At 28.0% G+C, this 25,698-nt stretch overlaps 1 protein-coding gene across 43 annotated transcripts in view; it reads right to left on the reverse strand.

Moving 5' to 3' along the window:
• Mef2 (myocyte enhancer factor 2) overlaps positions 1-25,698 on the reverse strand; it is a 268,497-nt gene that overhangs the window by 136,586 nt on the left and 106,213 nt on the right. For all 43 annotated transcript variants that reach the window (XM_088190463.1, XM_088190446.1, XM_088190470.1 and 40 more), the window contains one exon: positions 25,296-25,387. The gene's annotated coding sequence lies outside the window, so the exon portion shown is untranslated. The remainder of the gene's footprint in view (positions 1-25,295; positions 25,388-25,698) is intronic.

The following is a 25,698-nucleotide window of genomic DNA, read 5'->3' on the forward strand; positions in this document are numbered from 1 at the left end:
AATTATCCATATAAATTTTAATTTATTAAATCATGAAATACACAATGCTATAAAGTCATATAAAAAGGGTTATAGTAAATAGCCCAAAAGGATTAAAATAATAACATAAAATAATTCGTTAAGGTAAATCAAAAAAACTAGTGCCTATATGTTTTACTGAATATAAAGTAAAAAAAATATTTTTTTAATAAACAAATAAATAAAATTTCACAAAAGTGTATCATAAAATAAGCAGTTTTTTTTAAATAACAATTTTGGGAAATTACAACACTGAAGCTCGCTTTATTGTATGTCAATAAATATAAATGCTTTTTTTCTTTGACAGAAATATTATTACATTATAGCATAATTATTAATACTCCCAGAGAAAACCTAATTTTGTATTTAATTTAATACAAATTCATCAAAAAGTAATTTAAATGAATTTCTATTGATATTTATTTATTAAAAATTGTAAAATCTATGTATTAAATTTTTACAAAATATTTTAAGGATACAAAAATCTCCTGCAGATCGAGTTTCATATAAATATAATTTTGTATTGATTATGAATAAAGTGCTTCTATTATTTTTAAGCGTATTTTTTCAATGCCATTGGCTAAGCACAAGCTTTTATAACGTAAATAAAGTTATCCTATGGTTTTAAAACTAAACTTGTAGAATTTCTTATATTTTCTGATGATGAATGACTTGACCTAATGAAAGTTCTAAGACTGTAATTAGTTTTTAAATTTTCACTAGGTCTAGTAGAGTTTGGTTAATTCGTGTATTATTGATAAATGGTTTGGGATTAAATGTTCGTTTCGCTACTGTTAAATTGAGCTTCATGACATTTTAAAGCAGCATATAATTTCACTAATCAATTCAAATAATTTCATCAGCGCCTATCACTAGTGAAAATATAACCGAAAAATATACATTCACTGTAACATTTATTTATAATACATAATAAATATAGTACTACGTATGGAAAAGTTAAAATCATATAATTTTAAATCACATGCCAGATAAATTATATTTTCACTGGTAAAAATATGTTAGCTGAAAGACTAATTTAAAAAATATCGGATTAGATTAGATTTTCTTTGAAGGATAACACGAAAATTTATGATTTAGAATCAGGGATTTTCAGCTTTTTCCAGAGGAGGGGGGGGGGCAAAATTTATCGAGTCAGTGGTATTTTTTTTTTAATATTTCGATTTCATTAAAATTCATAGTACTCCATTAAATTACATGTATGTTCCTGGCAAAATTCAAAGAGGGAACAGCCCCCCCCCCTCAAATGGCATTTCTGTTAGCGAACCATTTTTTTTATTTTAAATAGCGTCACTTATTATATGATGATAACATTTAAAGAAAGTATTGATTGCCTATTATGATGCTTTTAGTTTATTCCGTTTATTGTCACGTACGGTGCGCACTAGCCGGCAATAAAATCTCTTTTATGATGGATATTTTACTGCTTCGCTAAAAAAAATCGAATAATATTAATTCTAGGATGTGATTCTAAGACACTTATTCTAGTCTCTTTAGTAATGACTGTGTCTACATTTTGTTCAACAGTAAAACATCGATATAACGGACAAAATATCCGGTCAAATGTAATACATATTTAAATCCAAGTGTCACTGTTTGCAAAAAATATTTTGCGTATGATATCGCATCATACCTTTAACTTTATACATACATACAAATAAATTGTATTTTCGATATTTATTAATTTTAGTTTGATAGAATTTTTTCTGTGAAATAAAGTTTTCTGCCTTATTTATCATTTTTTAAAATAACACACTATTTTTAGACTATTTATGGAAGCTTCGCTGATCATGTGCCATTTATTTTCTTATTAAAAAAATACATTCAGAAAACCTACTTTTATATAACGGACACACCCTCACCCGCTTTAGTCCGTTATATCGACGTTTTACTACACAATCAAGTGACAAAAGCTCATAAAGTTTGGATACTGAATTTAATCTGATTACACACTTAAAGCATCCCTTAGATGAAAATAAATTAAAACTGTATTTGGGAGTTATGCTTTTGCCTTCTATGTGCCCATTGCGCACGAGCGCGTTCTGACAATAGCGCGCGAAAATCTCGGGAAACCCCCTATCGAGCACGTGGCCGGCGCGCGCCACGAAAACACACACAATTTTCCAAATTTAACGCAATATCCGCCTATAAATATTCGTGCGTAAAACCAAAAATAATTGTCTAAATCGGTGGGGCGCCCGCCCGCTATCTTGGTCGCGGTCTAATCTTAGTGGGAAAACCGTTTTCATTCTCTCTGCTACTGCTGCTATTCCGCGCAGGTGTATTAATAGGGTTCGGGTAAATATAAATTTTCTCATCGTTATGACGCGGTGGAGGAACGCCAGCCGATGACCGGCCACAATAGACAGACCGGAGCCGATCGTCTGATGGGAATCCCCTACAATATTACACCCATCTACGTAACCGATTTGGTAACGATAAGATAAAGTGCCCCCAAATTTGAAAGATTGCCATATTTGATATTGCTACCGATGCTCTTTAAACTACACAGCATCAAAAATCAAAATTACAATTATATTACAATCAGTGGCATAGCTCTATGGAGGGCGAGGAAGACGGGTCGCCCCGGCGGCACTTGCTTGGGGGCGGAATATTCGCGATGGGATCGTCTAATGTGGTTCTTACCCAAATAATTATTTTAAAAAATTCTGATTTTATGACCCTGCAAAAAAAATATAGGGGGGGAGAAAAAGCTACGCCACTGATTACAATCATTAATCCTGATCTTTCAGACACAATAAAAATTAAAAAACACTAATGATCATATGCTATGAGAACAGGTATTTCAGATATTAGATCACCAAAGCAAAGATAAAACCGCCGGTCGGTCATAGTAATATAAAATAGCAAAAAAATATTGGTCATTCAATAACTTTCGATCTTCCTAAAAAATGTGCATATTTTTAAGCATTTAGCACGAACACCTTCGTAAAGGTTTTTTTTATCTTAGTGTCTTTTTTTATTACTATAATCGAGTTCAAGTGTTATAAATTTGTATACATGTTTTAGCCGTTCCAAGATCCATACATGCATATTATATTATTAGCGTAATAAAATAATCAGTGGTTGTAAACATTTAAAAAATATTCGTACAGAATTTATTTTTATATAATAAAAAAATACTTAAGAAGTCAGAAAATTTCTCGAGAAATGAGAATTCTCTATTTGCCATTTTTCTCGAGAAGAAGCACTACTAAAATCCATACAAAGTTGCAAGGTTATTGTTTATTGTATACTTCTGAAACACAGCCAAATAATTTTAGTCGAACGTTATTTGATCAATTAACAAAATTAAACACTGCTCTTAAAAAGGTTAGACATCTATTGATTAACTAAAAAAGTATAGACCTTCACATGTGGCGATAATGATCCAACTGAAGCGAGATAAATTGGAGTAAGATACTATTAATAACTTAAAACAAATATTATTTCTTGTGAATTATTTATAAGAATATTTTGAACAAATGCTAAATGAAAATTTTTATTTCTCGATAAATTTGCTGATTTTTAGACAATTTTCATTGAACCTTTTCTAGTTAAAAAAATGTACGATTATTTTTAAATGTTTTACAACAGCTGTATTTTTTAATACCGTTGCATAAAAAGGGTGAGTCTGTGTCAGATGTTTGAAAATATGCGTACTTTCTTGGAAGTATTTGAATGGAAAAAAAATGATTATTTAATCAGATTTTGCATTCAACTTGTCAGATTTAAAAATGTATGGCGGCTTTCCACAAAGCTAAGCAGTAAAATATCTATCACAAATGAGTTTTTTATTGCCAGTTAGTGCAGACCGTACGTGACAATAAACGGAATAAACTAAAAGCATCACAATAGTCATTCGAAACTTTCTGTAAATGCTATTATCATATAATAAATGACAATTTAAAATAAAAATACGGTTCATTAACAAGAATGCCATTTGGAGGAGGGGCTGTACCCCCCAATACCATAAAATTTTCCTAACAGCAAATTTAAATCTACAAAACTACTCGAATATACTCGAGTATTTTAAGATTTTACTAATCGGTACTTGATGATGTCGAATAATTGAATCTTTATATATAATATTTTTTATTTCTAAAAAATGTTTTCGAATGATAAAAAACAACAATAAATCAGAATGTCCATATTAAACATTTTTTAAATCTGGCCCTAGATATATTATAATCGTCGGAAACGAATCTCCTAAGATTTACCCCAGTTTGTCAGATTTTAAATATATTTTGTTAAGCATATTGCCTGAAAAGTGTTTTTAGTTGCGCAGATTTAGAATTGGGATAAATAAGAAAATGTCTTTAATTTAAAGTAAAATATAAGAACGTGCCTTTTGGGCTCGCGTAGGGATATTGCGGCTTTTGATGCAATCCGTCTTAAAATTCATCCCTGAAGATTTTTGTGCTAATGCAAGTATGACGAGGATTACCATCGTCGCAAGGAATACAATATATTTTAATTATAGCACAGTGTTTTGCGATATTTTAAGAGTCGCTAACATTTAATTTTGATTAAACAATTTACGCCATTTCGTGTTATTTATGAATTTATATTCAGAGCGATATGTTTATTAGTAAATTATTTAATTTGATTACATTATAAAATGTTTGTCTTTTATTTAATTATGACTTTATGGCGTTTTCTGTTATCACTGTTATAAGCTTTTATTACACATAATTCAATACGAACCGTCACACGTTATGATTTATATTTCCCACATTTTTCACTACGTCGCTTCTCGTTTGACATATTACTCTCCCGGCGTGATCAGGGTTAAAAAGAAGTACACGTGTTGAAAGGTAAGAAAGCTGCTTACGTTTGTATTTATATCATTCCGAATCAGATGAAGAACACATGAAAATAAAACCGCACGTTATTTGAATAGGTACCGCGGAAACATGATAACCATTGTCGATGATACTAAAGGAGAATAATCACATTTCAATCAGACGTGGTTATTGGAATTAAATCAAAAATAAATCATCGCGTCAAGAGCAAATATGATAATTAATTTTAACAAAAAGCTGAGAGTAGAAGAAGCACGCGGGGAGTATGTATCAAATTTTATAAGCGGGTTCGCTTTCATCGGGCGAAATTATAAATTTTCTAACGAAATAAACAAATTGGTAACACAATCGCTCTCGGTTCAAAATCGAAAGAGTGATATTACTTTTGGGAGCGAAGGCTAAAATTAATTAGTAATTTTTGAGAAGCGCGAGCATTGAACGTTGAAAAATATTTACAAGGTCGAAATGAATATAAAAATACATTATGTACAATAAATTTATTTAATTTAAAAATAATCTCAATAAATAAATATAACAGCATTGCTACAACACTGTATATATTATACAATATATGTATGTACATACTTTAAAAGCTGAATAACAATTTTTCATTAGTTTTTTCTATAAACTTTCGTTTTTAAGCCTTTTAAAAAAGTCATTTTAACTATAAATATATATATTTTCACCTAATTTTAAAACTCCATGTTATGATTTTATATTTTTATGTTACAAAAAATGATTTGACAAATTGCTTGTAATTTTTAACCAAAGCGAGTCTATTGATGTTATTTTATTTTTTGATAACATTTATAATTTTTAGCTATATTTTAATCTGAAAAAATAGTACCGACTAATATTAATGAGAAATATGAATATCTTCGTTTACATAGCATCACCAGGTTATTGTATTTATTATTTTTGATGATTTAATTACACTTTTGATAAACTAGCATGATAAACCAGTGGTAAAGATCATCGACTAATACTATAAAAGATCTAATTTTAAATTCTATGTAAACCCTAGTGTTATTCAAATTAATTTCTATTGTGACAAAATGTATGGAATCGTCTGCGTATCGAATGCTTTTGACCTACAGAAGGGATTTTTACAGAAAATTATATATATTTAAATCAGCCCAAACAGTAAATGCATTGACGTGGTGCAAAAATACTTAATTATACAATACCAGTGCTCTCACTAGTAAAAAAATTTGAATATTTTAAATACTGCTCTTTCGGCAAAAAATATATATATATATATATATATATACAATTTTATTTTTGAGAAAAAGTTAATAAGAAAGATAAAAAAAGTCATCAGAAATATAAGAAAATCGATCTAAATAATGTTTCAAAATTAAAAAGAATTTTGCTAAAATCTAAGTAAAAATATATTTGGGGTTTTGATAATGAATATTAAAATATTATATTTCATTGTATTATTTACTTTGATTATCTTATCATTAACAAATAATATATAACATATTAAATAATAAAATTATATAAAAGAAAAATATAAGAAGCTAATTACATCATTATACAGAAAAATTTAAAAACAAAGATAACTGACTTTTTTTTGTGATGTATCGCTATAATTTTTTTTTAAAGAATTAATAAAACTATTGGCTGAGTATATTATTAGTCTAAATCTCCATCTTGTTTCAAAATGGCAGCTAATATTATACAATACATGCATTTAAATAAAAATGAATACACAGAACAAATAATAAAAAAACTAGATTGAAGAAAAGTTTATAAGTTTATAAAAATGCAGCTATTAAAAAATAGAAAAATATGTAACTCTGTTAACATTTCAAGAAAAAAATAATAGTTTTATATTAGTAATTAAAAATTTTAATTGTGAGTGTAACAAAATTTGAGGACATGATAAATGTCGTAATTTTATTTATATCAACATGAAGCTTTAAAAACATATCTTGTGAATATAAAGCCCTTAAAACAATAAAATATGTAGTTCTTTTAAAAAAAATTGGAAAAAAATAAAGAGGTCGAAAATATTAATTTAAATAAAATAAAAATGATAATGAAAATTTTATTCAATTCAAATTGTTACTGTGTCTAATAAAAGGGGGCATAAATGTTTCATAAATTAGATTTAAGATGTTTTTAGGTGATTCCAAATTCGAAATAATTGCACAATTAAAAAAAAATTATAAAAAAAATATAAGGCATAAATATTCTATAATAGATATAATAAATAATGCTATAAAAAACATTTTCTTTACACATTTGTATACACAGAAATCTACCTAATTTTGACGGTATTTTAAACTTTAAATATCATCTTTTTAATGTATATCGTACTTAAAACTCGATTTATGTTACTATAGAATGAACTAATCGTGAACTTATAGATAGTTCATGAATAAAATTTGCAAAATTTTCACGCTTCATCTCTAAAATAAATTCGCGACTTAACTTAAAAAATATTTGAGAAAAAATTAAGAGGGCATAAATGTTGAATAATATATATTAAAATAATAAAATAAAATACATACTATTATATAAAAAAAAAACACAAAATTCTTACGGCCCTCACTGGACAAAATTATATACTTTATTTAAAGCTTACTCGGTACAAATAAGTACAAAATAAACTATTTATTATATTTTATTGCCAAAGGAAAAGTACGATTTAAGAACGATTATTTGTGCAGAAAATTTCTCAACAAATTAGCAATATCTTAAAACAATAATTTTGACAAATAAAAACTAATATTAAATTATGCTATCTTTTTTTTGTAGCAAAAAATGTTATACAATGTGATTAAGAATTGAAATACTTTTATGACTAAGATAGTTCCTAAATAAAATAACCAAAATTTTCAGGCTTTATTTCCAAATTTATTCGCAACATAATTTTAGAAATCTTAACGCATTAAAATATTAAAATAAATAAAGTACTTTTTTACGCACTTGTACATACAGAAATCTACTAAGCTTTTATGGCCTTTACCTGACAAAATTTAAATTGTAATACTTATAATTTAAAGATCAAAAAATCTGTTCAAATTAGTTCAAAATCAACTACTTATTATATTATATTCCAAAAAAAAATGTATTAAAAATGATTCATTGTAAAGATTAAAAATTAAAATAATTTTATGATTAAAGATAATTTTAGATAAAACAATTCGAGTATAAAATAAGTTGAATTTGCACGATTTATTACCAAACTAATTCGCAACTTAATTTAACAGCTTAACGCCCGAGGACTCGTATACGAGTCTTGAAAAAACATTATTTAGTGGCCGAGAACTCAGGTATAATAAAAAATACTGCTCTATATTATAATCAGATAAAGTAATATACTATTTCTATGTACTATCAAATAAAAAATAAATTATATTTTTGTAAAAGTCATCTTATCCCATTGCGACGCAATGCAATGAGACGTCACCTTTTTGGGGCACGTGAATTTTTTTATGAAATGTATAAACCATAATTATTAATTTTATATAAAAAATAATATTTTAGGTTACAGTTCTTGAACAGAAATAAATTTCAAAAACAAACTATCTGGCTAGGTGAACATAAAATCAATTCAATCAAAAGAAATCGAAATTCACCAATTAGCAAATTTTTTCAACCTTAAATTCTGAATGTTATTGCCAAATTAAAAAATAAAATCGTTACGGTATTTGTAGATCAATTAGATAGCACAGTAATCAAAGAACTTCCAAATAATGTCATCCATTAACTTACAAACATTTTTACCGGGTGTTTGTTATTTTAAAATTTCCTTAGCATTTGGAAAACCGCAATGATTCACAGATTAAGAAATCAGGGGGAAATCTACAATTATTGTAAAATAATTTAAAAAGAATAATATTATTGCACTTAAAAGAATCTCTGAGGAATAAAATCATGACCGAATAAATATATATTTTTCGTTCTTAATATTTTGTGTAAATTAAAAATGGTTGCAATGGTTACAAACCAGTTATTTAAAATTTAATAATTTCTATGTTTAAATGCTTCTATAAATTTTTGTATCAACGAATTATAAGAAATATCTGTTTATATTATAATATAATTTGCACTCACCAAATTTTTCGGCCTCTTCTTTCTGCTTACAACTATCACTAACACATTTATTTTTATCACTACACTTATGAACCACACTATATCACTATTTATATTTATTTTTATTATTTACACTTTTTTATCAATTTCACTATTTTTTGATTCGTATAAAAAAATTCGTCAATATGAAGAGGAATCTCACAACTTCTAGACATGTATGCTGTAACTTTACAGTACAAACACGACATTTTCTTTTCACATATTTCTTCCCACTTTTCAGCTTATCCGAAAGCCTTTCCGGTGGATCGACAGCACGGGCACGGCAAGATGTGATAAAAACAGGTCTACAGAATCGATAGATTGCACTGAATTCTGCATCCATCCTTTAGCCTTACTCAAAATAAAACCTTTGAATTTAATTTTACTGTTACGATTCAAATTTTGATAGACACTAAACGAATAAATAAAAAAAAACAATAGAATATACAATAACCTCAATTGTTTTTTTTAAATATTAGGTAACTAGGCGTTGATCGGCGCAATCAACACTTTATATATGTATTTATTACAGTCTATTGAGGCTTATATATATTGTGAAGCTGTTTTTTTCCCGTGTCTATCATCTGGCTGTTATGAAACGTAGATATCATCCTTAATTTATATTTTTAAGATTTTGGCAGACCTTTATTGTACCGAATTGTTCCACAAAGTTCTGTTTTCCGTAAAAATAAATATTTTAAAAGTAAAACGCTATTTTAAAACTTGCCAGATATGGGCTTAGTACTTTCATCGCCGTGTTTAATAATCTTCCTGCATTTCCGGTGTATAAGGAAATTACAAATATAACCGGTATCTGATTCGTAAACCATTCTATTCAACATTCCATATTTGTTTCCGAAACTATTATTTCAAACAAATCTTCATCAATAAATAAATTGGCCATTTCTTTGATGCTTTCACTATTATTGAGAAAAAATTGTTTCCCTGGAATACCTTTGAAATCTTGATTAGATTAAATTCACTCCAGTCCTCTGGTATAATATCACCATCAGTGAATGAAAGTAAATTCATTACACGCGGTCTATGTTCACATACACTAGAATTAGAATCACTTTCGCAGATATTCACAATCACTGGAGATGTTGGATAACGAGTCTTAAAATTTTTCCATTAATGTATCAGCTTCTTCCTCCATTTTGGGGTGATTGAAAATATTTTTTTAAATTAAAATCACAATCACAAAACATCACTGAGAGAAGAGCAATTTTTGCGATACGTTTCGGTCGATAGTTCAGAAGAGACTAATACTGCATTCCTTCGATTATAAAATGCATTTTTTTATCTGTGTGGAGTTCCCGAATTTGGAGTACGTCATATACTCTAATAGATGAATTTTCAAAAGGTATTTCTCAATATATTTATGCGAAAAATCATAAAATATCTTAATTGCTTTACAAGTTATAGGAAATTTATTGAAAAAAAAAGTAACTATTTGGCATTAAATCGCCCGCCACCAAGCAAAGTTCGGCAAAAACAAAACCCGGGCGGTAAACTGTTAAGAATTATTATAATTTTATAATATATATTATATTGACCCTTTTAGTAGTAAGTTAAATTGAAAACATTTGTTAATTTGTTAGTGTACACTTGAGAGTGAGTTAATTTTACGTATATTTCCATCATTATTTCTGCTGTTATTTATTTATTATTATTTAATATTGCATTTATTGTAAATAATAATAAAATTTTAAAAGTGATTTTATTAGTTTCATTGCTTTGATTTATTTTACTACTTTTTTGTATTAGTATGTTTTAATCATTTATTTTAATACTTTTTTATTATTAAATTTTGTTAATTTATTATATATATTTATTATTTTTTTTTATCAATGCATGAATACAGAGGCTTTCAATATTTTTTGTTATGTTTATTTATTTCGTACTCTTTCATTTATTGGTATTTGTATGAAAATCATTTACAAAAAAATAAATTAAAAAATACATTTAACAATTATATTTTTTGTAAATATATAACTATCAGGGGCACATCAAAACAGTGAAAAATCGACCGCCGTACATGTACGGCAATACTCCTCAAAGGGTTAATAAAAAAAAAAATTTTAATTATTTATACACATAACTTTTTTTCTGACAGAATTTAAAACCTTAAATTAAAATAGTTATAATTTAGAGTTCGGAATTATATTTAAATAAGCTCAAAATAAACTACTTATTAAATTATTTAAAAAAAAAAATATTAATAATGATTTCATTCTGTAGAAAATTTTCCAGTAAATTGGCAATATCTGAATCAATTTGTTTTAACAAATAAAAAATAATTTTAAATTATAGTATCTTTATTTTGTAGCAAAAAAATGTATGCAATGTTATTCCGAATTAACATACTTTTATGACTAAACATCACTTTAGATAAGATCGAGGGTTCTATAATTGATATTAAAATAAAAAAAACTTATACTTTATATACAGAAATGTACCTAATTCTTACGGCCTTATTATTACTATATCATATTGTCGTAGGAAAAGTTTTAAAAATCGAATTAGGGTGCAGAAAAAATTCTAAGCAAAGTGACGATATTTTAACCAAATTACAGACAAAAAAAAACATTTAGTAATAAATCATTTTATTTTCACATTGCAGCAAAAAATATGACTAAGCATTGAGATTGTGAATAAAACAAGCAAACTTTTCATGCTTCATTGCTGAATAAATTCCTAACTCTAATTAAAAAATATTTATTAAAAAAAGGGCATAAATATTTAGTAATATATATTAAAATAATAAAACATAAAAAAAATTCACGCATCTACCCAATTTAAAAAAAAACAAAAATCAGTCAAAAACTGTAAAATATCATACTTATAATGTAGAGCTCACAAATCAGTTTAAATTAGTTCAGAATATAACAAATTGTCATAGTAAAAGTATTAAAAAACAATTCATTGTTTTTTAATACTTTTACAATAAATTGCGTTAGGTTTACATTGTACCAAAAAATATTTTACTATGTATTCAGAATTAAAATACTTTATGACTAAAATCACTAGATTATATTGTTCGTGAATAAAAGAAGCAAATTAACCTATAAACCTAAAAAAATATGCACTACTAGACAAAATAAATACAATAGCAAAAAGTACTGAAATTTTTTAGCACTATTCTTTCTAAAACTCACAATTATAATGTAGAGCTGTAGCTCATAAATATATTAGGGCAAAAATTGTATTTATTATTTAATATTATAATAAATTATAAAAATGCAATAGAGATAAAATTGTAAACAAAAATAAATTTTACAAAAATTTTCAAAAAAAATCAACGAGATCTAAAAACGAGAGCTTTTCCTAAAAAAATCTTATAATAAATGTAAATCAGCGTGTATTTTTTGAGTTTTTGTCAGTCAAGATAATTTTGAAACTGACGGCTCAATTTCAAGAGAATATGGTGATTCACATTATTTTGCTACTTATTAAAAGCAATTCTCTTACGATTTGCCAATGCTGACCTGTACTACTTTATAGCTGCATTAAATGTATTAAGCAGATTGCAATATATGGTACCATTGAAAGTTTGCTTCTGTTTAAGTGGCTTATAATAAACATACATGAACATTACTTTCCTTTGACGAAGTTTTGATTTGCAACATTTATAGCAATTATTTCTTGTTTCAAGAACTCATTTATGATTTCCTTGATTGGTAAATGTGATTGTATGATATTCATAAAAAAATCCTTAATCAAAGGCATTCTGAAATTTCTTGTTGCGTGATTGTATATTTTATATATATATATATATATATATATATATATATATATATATATATATATATATATATATACATATACATATGAGTTTTAATGATGTGAGGTTTGCTCTCATTTCTAATATAAATGTCTATATATAAGAGCTTAAAAGTATAGATTATCTTAAACACGGCAAGAAGTGAATGTAAGAAATCGATCCAAAGATCTCTAAACGCTCTCCCGTCTCACTCTTTTATCTCATCAAACATTGCAGACGCCGAGTGGTCCAGCAGCTGAAAGAGGAGGGACGGCAGCGGGTGCAGTCCTGAAATAGCACCGCGGGCGCACGTGCTGCCGCCAAGGACGAGGGGGCAGCGAGAGAGGAGCTTCGCCATCTGCCGGCTGGGGGCTCAGAGGTGGCCCCTGCGAAAGCCCCACCGCAAAGACGGACGCGATATGAGAAAACTTCACAAACAAACAATATCGTGATACTATGATCATTACCGAAACCGTTGCGTCTTATGGACATTTTCATCAGTCCAATTTCAATTGAAATCGTTCACCGAATACATATAATATATAAAAAAAACTGTATTTTTTATGAATATTTTTTAATTTAAAGTAGCAGTAAATATGTAATCCTGTCACTATTTATCAGAGTGTAAGTCATTCAAACGAGGCAGGCGGAAGAAGACGCTTCAGTTACTCAAAACCAAAGAACGAAGCTCATTATCATAAGATCACAACTGACAATAATTCAACTCGACACTCCAGCGAAAACTCTCCGACTTTCAAGACCAGATATTTTGACTTTACCAGCTATATTTTTATATATAAGTGGTATTTTATATATGCTAAAATAAACTGTTTTGGCTGCAAAGTCAAACTCCTTCAACCACAAAACACGAAAAAACATTTTTTATAACATACTAATCGCGATTTTATATTACGACTCAATCTATATAATAATTTATTATCGGACTTTTATAAAAAAAACTCGAACTAATTCTATGGTATTAAGTTTAAATGCATTCTAAATGAAACAGCTTGATAATTTCCCAGGCATGCAAAAGTTAAAAATAGCTGATGAAAAATTCAAAGAATACTTACACGAATAATAATTAAGCTTTGACTGTTTTTTTTTAGTATTATAATATATTAAAATCAATGAAAAATCATAAAAAAGTATTTTTAATTTTTATTTTAATAATAAACAGATATGTTTTTAATAAAAATTATTTTGATACTTTTTGAAATCCAGGAAAGCAAAAATCTTACGTTATTAAATTTATTTAGAAAGATTAAGATATTCGATATATGTTTGTTGCAAAATAGATTTATAAACTGGACTTTGTATAAACAATTTATATATAATATAAATTATTTGCTATTAAACTCTTTTTTTAATTCTTTGGGAATCGCTAAATCTTCTCAAATATTTAAATTTTCACCATTAATTAAATTATTTAAAACGATGTAGTATTAGTTCTCTGCTTAATAAAATTATAATTTACAGAAAAATATAACATCAATGTTAAAAAATTAGGATTCTATGTTTTTTATTTATAATATTATTGTACAATTTAAATAATTTATTTGGTAATAAAAACCACATTTTTTTTAATATAAATCCTACATCAACCCCTTATTTTTTTTAAAAACATTATATAATATAATATAATAATAAATCTATCTAAAATTATCGAAACACTACACAGGTATCCCTTACAAATTTTATGAATAGTATTTTTCTATTTTTATTATCCAATTGCTTCAAAAAAAAATATTTCGATAGATTTTTTAAAACATTTCCTAGAATACGCAAATAAAATTATGTATATTTCTGAGAATCAAACTACCTTTACTGTACTCTTTTTAATTTGATAAAATCTTAATAGAAACTAATCAGTAAGATTGTCGATTTACAAACAACTGAGCTTTACGAAGCATAGTAAAATATAAATAAAATACTATTATTATAAATACTAATTTCTGCAAACATAGTATTAAATCATATATCACAAATAATAATTTAATATTATATAAATAAAATAAAACGATTTATTAACACATTTATATATGTAAACCAGATACATCCATTAGTTAGCTCAATTTTTTAGTCACCCCTCTGAATATGGTAATAAAATTGTAAAAATCAAACGCCCGATGAGTTTTCCTGGAAAACTCGATATCCAATTGATATAATAACAATGTTTCGCCAACCGAAAACGAGAGCTTAAAAAAATATCGCGGTCGATCAGTTTCACAAATTAAACACCAACAAGTCAAAAAAATATTTTATTATTGAAATTGCCGGAAAATTCTCGTTTAACGTCAAAATTAAATCGTGCGTAAAAAAATACCGCACTGTCAAACTATTAATTTTAATTAAAAGTTGTTTTATGAGTATCATGCTGGGAGCTTTTGATGTTTGATGATTTATAAATACGGTATATCTTTTTGGATGTAAAATATAAAATGAGTTATTTATTACCTTTTCATATTATTTATATATATATAAAATAATAATATAATATATTTATATAAATATAATCCCTATTTATATTAATAACTAAAAAGTATATTCAAATTATATTTTTACATCAAAACTCGTATTTTTAAATTAAAACCATTTTATCTCTGAAATCTGAATTTTGCAACGTAAATAATATTTACTCATAAGATATTGTATTAATTATAATCTGATAAGATCTTTACTGAATCAATATTAAAAAATAATTTTGTAACAAAGTTTTTTCCATAAATCATTTTTAGCTATCATCTCTTAAATTACGTTACTCTTAAACTGTTTTTTTTTAATAATTTTAATTTTTTTATTATTAACAACTAATATGACAAAATTCATTTCGCAACTCCTCTATTCCTTAAAAATACTTGTGATTTTTTTGGTTTGTAATAAACTTAATAGGACATTCAAAGAATATATATTAAGACACAAGATAAATAAAACAATAAAATTAATTCGACGAAGCGTCTAATAGAGTTCCTAAAATAATACCTTTCAACAGTGCGCATTTTTTTCAGAGCGAAGGTTTAACCTTTGATCAGCATATATATTACTGATGCTTAACATATAATAATGAATCCATAATATATTCTAAAAAAAAAAACATATTGAAAGCTCACTTTCGCATCACTTTTAAAGAGGGTAGCTTATACATTGCACAAAAGAGCATTCTAATAAATTTACTTACCACAACTACCCACACACCTATACAAAGGTATACGATACCTAAAGCTCACCTACGTTGCTTACGACGTTATAACCACTCGTCAATCGTAATCAGAAACACGTGTGGCAGATGAAAAACAAGACCCACACAAGTACAATAAAGCCGTAACGCAGGGAGCTTGCGGCTTCGGAGCTTTAAAGCTTTGCAGTAGTGTTTACGATACGCGTGCATGTATGAAAGCTCGTTACATAAACAAGGCGATCAGTATCGAATTGTTCGATTTCGACATTGTCTTATTATTATTGTTTAACTTGTTGAATTTATAGTGTCCGACGATGTGTGTTGTATAATAATATCGGTCGACACGTGTTTTTCGGCACGTGTCTAGTGTGAAAGGTTGTTTTGCACGTAGCGTGCTAACAAATAAAAAACACGTTTTATCAATATCATAACTAGCGCAGATATTCAATGTCAACGTTGACCTTATCAAATAAATAAAACGTGATAAAAAACGTAATAAAAAAATAATTAAGCTTTACACTGTCAATTGATTATTATTTATACACCACACAATTAATGGATTCTCTGAAGTTATTGATAACATTAAAAAATCACTCATAACAAACGGCGCACGGGAATTTTTAATTGCCTTTCCGCATTACACAGACGTAAAATCAAGAATGCAGAGCAGTTTCGAACATTTGTTGCCCTAGTTGGTACACAGTTTATTTTCGGAAGCCCCTTTCTTAGAACGGTTAATTTACAGCAAACACACGTCCAACAGTTAGACTCAATCTGAGCAGATTTCCAGACTTTCAGACACATTAAGACACGGTATTAAAAAGGAAAATTAACATCGATTAAGAATCAGTTATGCTAGACTATTTTTTAATGCTGTATATATTAAAACTGATAATTTTATTTGTTGTATAGTATCCAGTAGTTCTGCTCGAGTCTCCAAATCTTCTTATTTTGAACTATTCGAATATATACAGGCAGCCCTCGACTTTCGGACGTTCGACTTTCGCACAATTCCAAAATACAGATATGTTTCCAAAAAAACACAGCAAAAAAAACATAGATGAAATGGAAAATCTTTGTCATCGTGGATCGATGACCAACATCAAAAAGATGTCCCTCTGAGTATTTCAATTATTCAAGCAAAAGCTCTTAGTTTGCACAAAGATTGGATGGATAGATTAAAAAAAGATTTTAACACGGTTTTTCAAGCAAGTAACGGTTGATTTTACAATTTTAAAATGAAGTATTCTTATCATAATATTAAATTTACTGGAGAATCGGCTGATGCGGATAAAGATGCTGCAAAAAAATGTATTTCCTAATTATCCAAAATTATTGAAGATGGAGAATATTCCTCTAGCCAAATATTTAATGTAGATGAGACAGGTTTATTTTGGAAAACTCTTTAACAATGAAAAATATGAATGAAGCCTTCACGCACCTTGACAATTTTTTAAATATTATGGAAGATTGTGATCCCAACGGAGAACGCATATCTCAAGTGCGTAGGGCGATCAATAAAAACATAGCATGTTATAAAATACTATATGAAGAAAAGAAAAAGAATAGTGGAAAACAGTTAACTCTTGATAACTTTTCAAAGGAAACACCCGTAAACCCCTCTTAAATGCCTCTTTAACATCTTATATTTACTTGATAAATAATTTTTTCAAAATACACACAATTTCAATTTATTTTACTTCCCTCGACTTTCGTACATTCAACATTCGCACACATTTTCAGGAACCAATTATGTGCGAAAGTCGAGGGCCGCCTGAATAGTAAACGATTTAGTATTCAAATGTATTCATAAGATTATAAAAAAATACAGTTTAATTAATTGAAATTATATAAATATCAATAAAAAAATATTAATACTATTTATTTAATTTTGAACATAAGTGTTTTAAAATAATCAGTACAAAGTTAAATTTTAATTATACCGGAAAATACTACAAATCAGTACTCTCAAAAATGTACTATCATAATAAATTATTTGTACTAATTTAAAAGAGATAAAAAAAATTCAAAACCAGCAATTGCAAAAATCCACAACTGCACAATATTAACACAAAATTATGAGTAATTTTTGTAATTTCGGCAAGTATAAATTTTTTTTTCATATATTTTGTTAGTCAAATATTATTTGTTATGGCCATAAGAAGATAAATTTCGCAAAACAAAAGAGCCGCAGATTGACTACATATATTTTAATACTGCGGTACATAAAAAAAAATACATTTTAGTACACAGTTCAAATACATAACTGTGTTTTTAAATATGTAATTTTCTATTTTTAGATATTTTTTTAAATATTTGAATACAAATATGAAAAAATATTTTATTAGACATGAAGTTTTCATAATTAAACAACTATATTATATTTGCATCGATTAAAAAAAATAATACCAAATAATAATTATTAAAAACATTAGATTATTTTATTCATACTGTTTAAAGAAATTTCGAGGATTAATAATTATTTATTTAAAAAATTGTAGGCCGCGTATCGCATTTTTTTATATGTTTTTTTTAATATAAACAAGTGCAATTGCTCATGTATTATGAGAGTCTTAATAAAAAAATATTTAAAAAATTTTTTTAATATTTTAATTGGCAAACAAATTTTAATATTTTTTCAAAGCAAGATTAATTCGCAAAAATCCAACTTCTCCATAAAAGTGAAAAAGAGCATAAACATATCTAGAGACAGCTTAAAGTTACTAAAATTTCACTCGCTACTAACCACGAAATCTTGAAATTTAAAATATGGTTTGTTATATTTATTACTTGCTGAGTGTACACAAGTGCACGCAGCCGCCGCATATCTGTCTAATAGATGAGACTGGTCATTAACGAATACAATTTTTTTTTAATAAAATCCCTCAGGTCCGAAATTTGGGATATTATTTTAGTTTAGTTTTGTTTGCCTAGGGATTTTTACACTAACATTATGGGAATTTTATATGATACGTTTCAATCAATTGCAATTATCTTCAACTATTTTTAACCAACCGAAACTAATTAAATTTACAGTCGATTTTCTAGGATCCGTATCAAATTTGCAAAACCTATTAGCTGTTACAAATTCTTAATGTACTACTAACGCAGATAATATAATATTAATTATATAGTAAAAACACATTTGAGCGACTATGTTTAAAAAATAACTTCTGGCTTACATCAGCAGCAATTAAAAATTTATTCCAAAGAGGCAGCTTTTTAAACATCTATTTTATTTCCCAATGCAAAAATATTTGTTAAGAATCCTTAGAAAGAAATATTAGGTTTATTATGAAGACTAAGCATATTCGCTAGCCATCCATTCAGAATTTAACAAAGACTCTAAGCTTTTGCTCTCTCAGAAACATTTTTATTTTTTCTCTTAGACCATAAAATCATATAAAATCTTTCCTCTGGATAGCCAGTGCACTTTTGCGTTGGTGTTACGAGTCTTTACTGGAATTCATGACTCGTGTTTAGCTTTTAAGATGAAAGCTACAATAATAAAAAGATCTTAAATATGTCATTTTAATAAATATTCATGGTTAATTCATACCACAATTAAGAAAGGTGTCTTTTGTAAATTTTGTTTTTTATTTGCTCCCACAGTTGTAGGTAAAGGACAATGCAATGACGAATCCAGACTTTGCTTACAAAAGTTCTGAAAGCGTTTTTAAAACTTCTTGGCAAGGATGAAATAATGGAAAAACAGCAACGAAGAAAATATTATATGATTTCAATTCAACCTCATTTTTTTTTATATTGTTTTAACAATCCACAAATTCGATTAAATCGATTGGAAGAAAATCGTAAAGGTCTTATTCCTATTATTGATAATATTATAATACTTAAAAAAAATAGGAATATATCGTACAAAGTTTTCTTGATACTTATGAGATAACAATCTAATTTTTAGGCCATCCGTGAGCAGCGATCAGAGCAAGTCCAAATATTATATTTATAGGTGTTCATTGATGAATCTCGCGCGTTGTAAAATGAGGAACGTCTGTCCTGCCCTGGGCCGGGAAGAAGGGAAAGCGCTAGCCGGGACAGACGCGAAGATTTCCAAAAATACACCGGTTAGTCATGCGCGCGCACGCCGCGGGCCGCCATCTTGGCACGCGGCCAACATGGCGCCTTGCCAAGCGGCCAACATGGCTGCGGCGTGCGTCACACACACGCACGCTACACACTCGCACATCCGCAGACCGTGTAGCGTTACGCACCGACACGTTATACTAAAACGCCTGAAATGGAAGGCGAGGAATGGAAAGACCAAACGCGGCCAACGGACGTGCGGTGCTGAAAAAAATGGCGGCGGATGATGGCGCGTGATGGCCAATTTGGCTTTAGAAAAGCTCGCGTTATCCGATGACAACAATTAGTAACATATACGGATTTAATTCCATATAATACTATTTGTTGATTTACCCAGTGCCTTTTAGAAAAAACGAGGCCCGGCGCAACTGGTATTTTTGAGGTCCCCAAAAATGAAGTGGTATTTTACAGCTCTACTCAAAGTGATGTTTAAAATACGAAATTGATCGCTATTTTAAGTAATACAATTGAGAAAACCATTATCGATATTATCAATAAATAAAATTGGATAAGCAAAAATATTTTTACAAAAATAATAACTAAAAACAAGAACTTATGTGGAAAAAATAAGTAGTGCCTAAATATCAGCAGGTATCTATATTTTTGTTACAAAATAGTAATTTATTAAAATAAAACATAGTAATTTCACAATATTAAAAAATAACAACTGCTCATATGAACTATATTTTACTCAGCTTTTTTCAGAGTTTTATTGTATATACGTAACAGAGGTGCTCAACCAGTCGATTGTGGCATGATTTTAAATCAGTCTTTGCTCCATTTTTTAAATCTACCTATTTTGACAAATATATAACCTGAGAACACCTGACACACAATCAAAGTATTGTATCCCTGATATAAAGGGAATATGGACATGCTCTTGCAGTACTCAAATTTTTCTGGACACAAATTTTGCGGACAGCAATTTTTATTTTTTGCTCACATCCGAAAAACTTCAATCATTTTTATAAAGGCAATTAATCCTTATTTAACATTTTTTTATCCGTTTTTATAGACGTTAACTAATTAAAAAATATAATATCAACAACGGATATTTTTTAAATATGATATAATGGATTCTAGTGATTAAATAGAGTCCTTAGAATTCGTCGAGCCATTTAATAATCTGAAAATCATTTCTTTTCCCATTTTACATATATCTGCTTTTGAAGTCATTCTTTTTTTGATTGGTGAAAGATTTTGGATTTTGCAAGTATTTAATTAATAACATCAATGTCTGGTTTCCTCGATTATATAATTCCTCGGTATTTGCCTGTAGAAATTTCGAGCTTAGCTCAAAATAGATATTTTCCAATTGTTCTAACAAAAATTTTAAAAACCCTTCAGCTGTCAATAATAATCATGAGACAATTGGCAATAACAGCTATTGTTACCTCACAAAAATAATACAAAAAACCCTTTTTGGATTATCGAAAAAAAAATAACCCTAAATCGTTTTGTACTATGCCGATTATCATGCATAATTTATTCTTATCGGAGCGGATTCTTAAATCATCACAGCAAAAATAAAGCCGCCGGCCGGTTAGAGTAATGGAAAAATTAAACAAAAATGTAAATCATTCAAATACTTTTGATCTTCCAAGAAAGTATGAATATTTTCAAACATCTGGCATGAACACATCAGGTCTGAAAAATCTGAGTGACTTTTTTAATTACTAAAACAAAAAAAAAGCTAGTTGAAGTGTTAAAATATTGTAAATATTTTTTTGCCAGACTCTTATTAAAAACTTCTAAGAAGTATGCATATTAGGAATGATGCACCATTAAAAATAAATTGTAAACTGTTAAAAAATGTTGATTGTAAACTGTTAAAAAATATTCATACAAATTTAATTTAATATAATAAAAAATAATTTATAAAATTTTTCGAGAAATTTTATATATAATATCATTTTTTATAAATGAGAATTCTCGATTTGACCTTTTTTTCCAAAATTTCTCGAAAAGAAACGCAAGTTATCTATGAAAAAATGTGAAAACATAATACACATGAATATATTTACAGTTTTTAATAACTTTGTAAAAGAGCTGCGCAATTAACGCAGTCATTCTAACGAAAATTTCAAACTTATGTAAAGAAAATAGCAACTCATTTTGATAAATGGCATAATAACCAGACATCTTACTAGCACGCTATTGTTATATACAACTTGCATTAACGACCTTGGAATGTGTTTATCTTTTAGTTTAACTTATTCAAGACGATGACATATTTTGTTGATCTAATATGCAAGTGATGCAATTGGCCAACCAATTTCTGCAACTCTGATTCGCTAGAGACGACTCGAAGCAAGAGTATAAAATATATTTCACATCGACAGAGGATTAAGCGATTCGAAACGGCAGACAACCAGACCGAGACCGTGAGCAAATAACAAAAAAAAACACAGCATCGCGCAGTCTACAAAATATTTACAACTCGAAACTATCTCGCTTTGATAAATTGTACAACCTAACAATAAACTGTTACAAACGTTTTTCGGTATCTGTTTGGGCTGCAAAGTCACGCCCCTTCGGCCTCAAAACCAAAAAACTTTATACTAAAACAAAAATTCCAATTTATTGTTTTCAATTACGACGGACGGTGCTCCGTGTATGACTGGTCGCAATAAATGTATAATTGCTGCTTTATGCCAGAAAGATGATTATCATCTGAAATTTTTATCATACAACTGCATCATCCACTAACAAGTTTTATTTATAGAGAGACTCAATACACATAATATTATGGAAACTATATTTAGATTAGAAAATTTCAATATTTTTGTTGCACACTAAACAGAAATCGATTCCTTATGAGGTTTGTAAAAGTAATTAGAAGACTTAAACAATTTACTTTCTGATAAAGGTGATAATTACCTACAATTAACAAAGATACAAATTTATTAGATATGATAAGCTCGATAAAAGCTTCTCAACAACTAACAAAATTTTTTAAGAAAATTTAAAAAAATGAATACTCAAACATTTCCTGTGCATTGAAAATATAAACATATATCCTGATATGACTCAATTTGACCCAAATAAAATGATTCACGAAATTTAAAATGTTGGAAAGATTAAAAATATCACATTATTTTTTCCAAACTCCTTTCAGAAAGAGATCAACATAGAAAAAAACGTAAATATTTAAAGCAAATCAGAATAAACTAGAATTGTATATTATAATATATAATCAACAATAAACTTAAAAATTATGTATATTTAAAATCAAAAGATTGTATTTGGTAATACACTAAAGATAAATACACAATCCTGACAAATGCTGCAGTAAAATTATTGTCTTGTTTTGGCTCTATGTATTTGGCTGAATCCACATTTTCTTAAATGAACATTATAAGATCAGATATACGAAATTCTTTGAGTGATAAACATCTTAACCAATGTTTACGATTATCTCTTTTATCGTATAACCCCATCTTTGAAAATATTTCTATATAATTGACCAATTGAAATAGTCTAACTACGTGGATTGAATCCAAATAAAATTACAATTGATTGTGCATACTAGCTGGTAAATAGTTGTTCTTCTCAAATGACAATAATGCATTGTTTTATGAAAAAAAAATTGTTTATTGAATTCTAAATTTCAACCTGTCGCATTGCACTTGAACAATTTTCAGACGCATAAGCTCATTTACTTTAAAATACGTCTGTCGTCGATCAGGTGAAAGATCATCAGCATGCAGACGATAGTCATCCTCGCTTGAGTCAACCGACAAGAGTGTGCCAAGGTATGACGAGTGACGACGATGAGGTCGGATCATTAAAGTAAAAAAATATATACCAAACTTCGGTGGGTGTATGTGTACACACATAACATTATATAAATAAACATACAGCCGAGCGAGCGCTGCGAATTTTCAGAACCACTGAATTGTGAACGCACGCAAGGAAAAAAGAAGCGTCAATCTTGAACATCACAAAAATAAAGGTCCTTCCATACAAAGAGCTTCGGGCCACTTTTGTGCGTGAAAAAGGGCTTCAAAGAGAAACCGTTCGTTTGGGCTAAGGGCCGATCGATTGAACGGCATCAATAGGATGGACACTTTAGCTTTCGCGCGATGTTCACAGACGAAAAATTTTCCACGGCTTGCGAGACGAGATGCACAGATTTTGGACACCAGCCAGGAAGAGATTTTCACGAGGAGACATGCGGAAAAGTGAGTCGGTTCTCTATGCTCGGATTCGTGGATCTGTCATGCGTCCTAGTTAAAGTTTCGAGACAGTAATTTACACACGTGTTATGAGGTACATAATTAAAAGGTAATTTTACTAAAAAAATATGCAAATAAATCAACAACAATCAACAAAAATACTAACGATCATTAGTATATTAATATATTATACTACAGAATATGCATCGTAAGGTACATGGCTCCAAATCTGAATAATATATTTTAATTGCTACTTTGATAATAAATATATATTTTATCTTAAAATTTCTCTAAAAGTAATTATTTTCATCAATACTAGAAGATAACACTAAATAAGATTATTATATTAACATAAAAAATATTTATTTACAACATAGTCTAGTACAAGAGTCAACAAAAATCGTGAATATTTTAGACTCGGTGGACCAAGAGGTAAAATCAAAATGATCTTAAAAATACAACGAATTCTTAACAAATTTTTAGCTAATTATAATTTTCATATATTTTTCCTTGTAGTTTTTTATTCAATTCGTTAAGAAATCCTATAATATCTGCAACAAAAGCTCATTCACAAAGACACGGTTTACGTTAAGAAAAAAATCATAAAAACCTCAATAAAGCTATTGAAATGTTATATATTAAAGCAAGTCAGCATTTACTTTTATTTATAATGAGAAAAGGTTACGAAACTAATGACAGTTAAGTTCACACAAGCGAATAAATTTTACCGCTGACACAACTGGTTCAATAAAACATGATAGATTGAAATGTTTCCTACAAGTAAATAATATAATGAATAATCAGATGCTTTGAATACTTTTTATTTTTACTGGTCTTATAATTTATAAAGCATTTATGTATTCTGAGAATATTTTTATCACTATGACATGTAACGTATTTCAGTCAATTTAAGTTTATAATTTACTTTATGGATGGTTTTTCAAGTACAATAAAAATATATTGCTCTGTAGTTGTTCTATGCAAACTATCTGTCACTTCAAACATAGTATTGTCTTAAAAAAATATTAAAAATAGCTACTTAGTGTTACATTCTAACCAAGTTTTGAAAAATACACTTGTTATTTGACTTAAGGTAGAAATTTTGATTCTGAAGGATCAATGCATGAAGCAAAAAAAAAAACACTTACCGTCATTTCTTTAGTTGGCTATTGATGTCCCTCACAATGTGCTTAACTCTGCTAGCAACTGATGATAGATTGATATAATGGCATTTCTTCAGCTGCAACAATCAAACATAACTTAATTAATTCACTTAATTAATTCACCATCAGTAAATGGCTAACATTTATTCATTAATAAATAAGGTACACATGAACTGATTATTGTCGCAAAAAATCGTAATAAAAATTCCGTTTTAAGCTTTTCAACTTTATTTAAAATTGTACACATCACGTAATGAATATATTGTATATTTTAGTACAGACATAATCACAAAATAAACAAGATCTTTCTTAAAGTGAATTTTAAAATCTAAATTTTTTAATTAGCTCGCACGCCGGATTTGGCCCACGGGCCGTGATTTTTTGATCT

Source organism: Plectrocnemia conspersa, unplaced genomic scaffold, assembly GCF_051122295.1.
Source record: "Plectrocnemia conspersa isolate PC_06_02 unplaced genomic scaffold, ASM5112229v1 ptg000008l, whole genome shotgun sequence".
NCBI lineage: Eukaryota > Metazoa > Arthropoda > Insecta > Trichoptera > Polycentropodidae > Plectrocnemia > Plectrocnemia conspersa.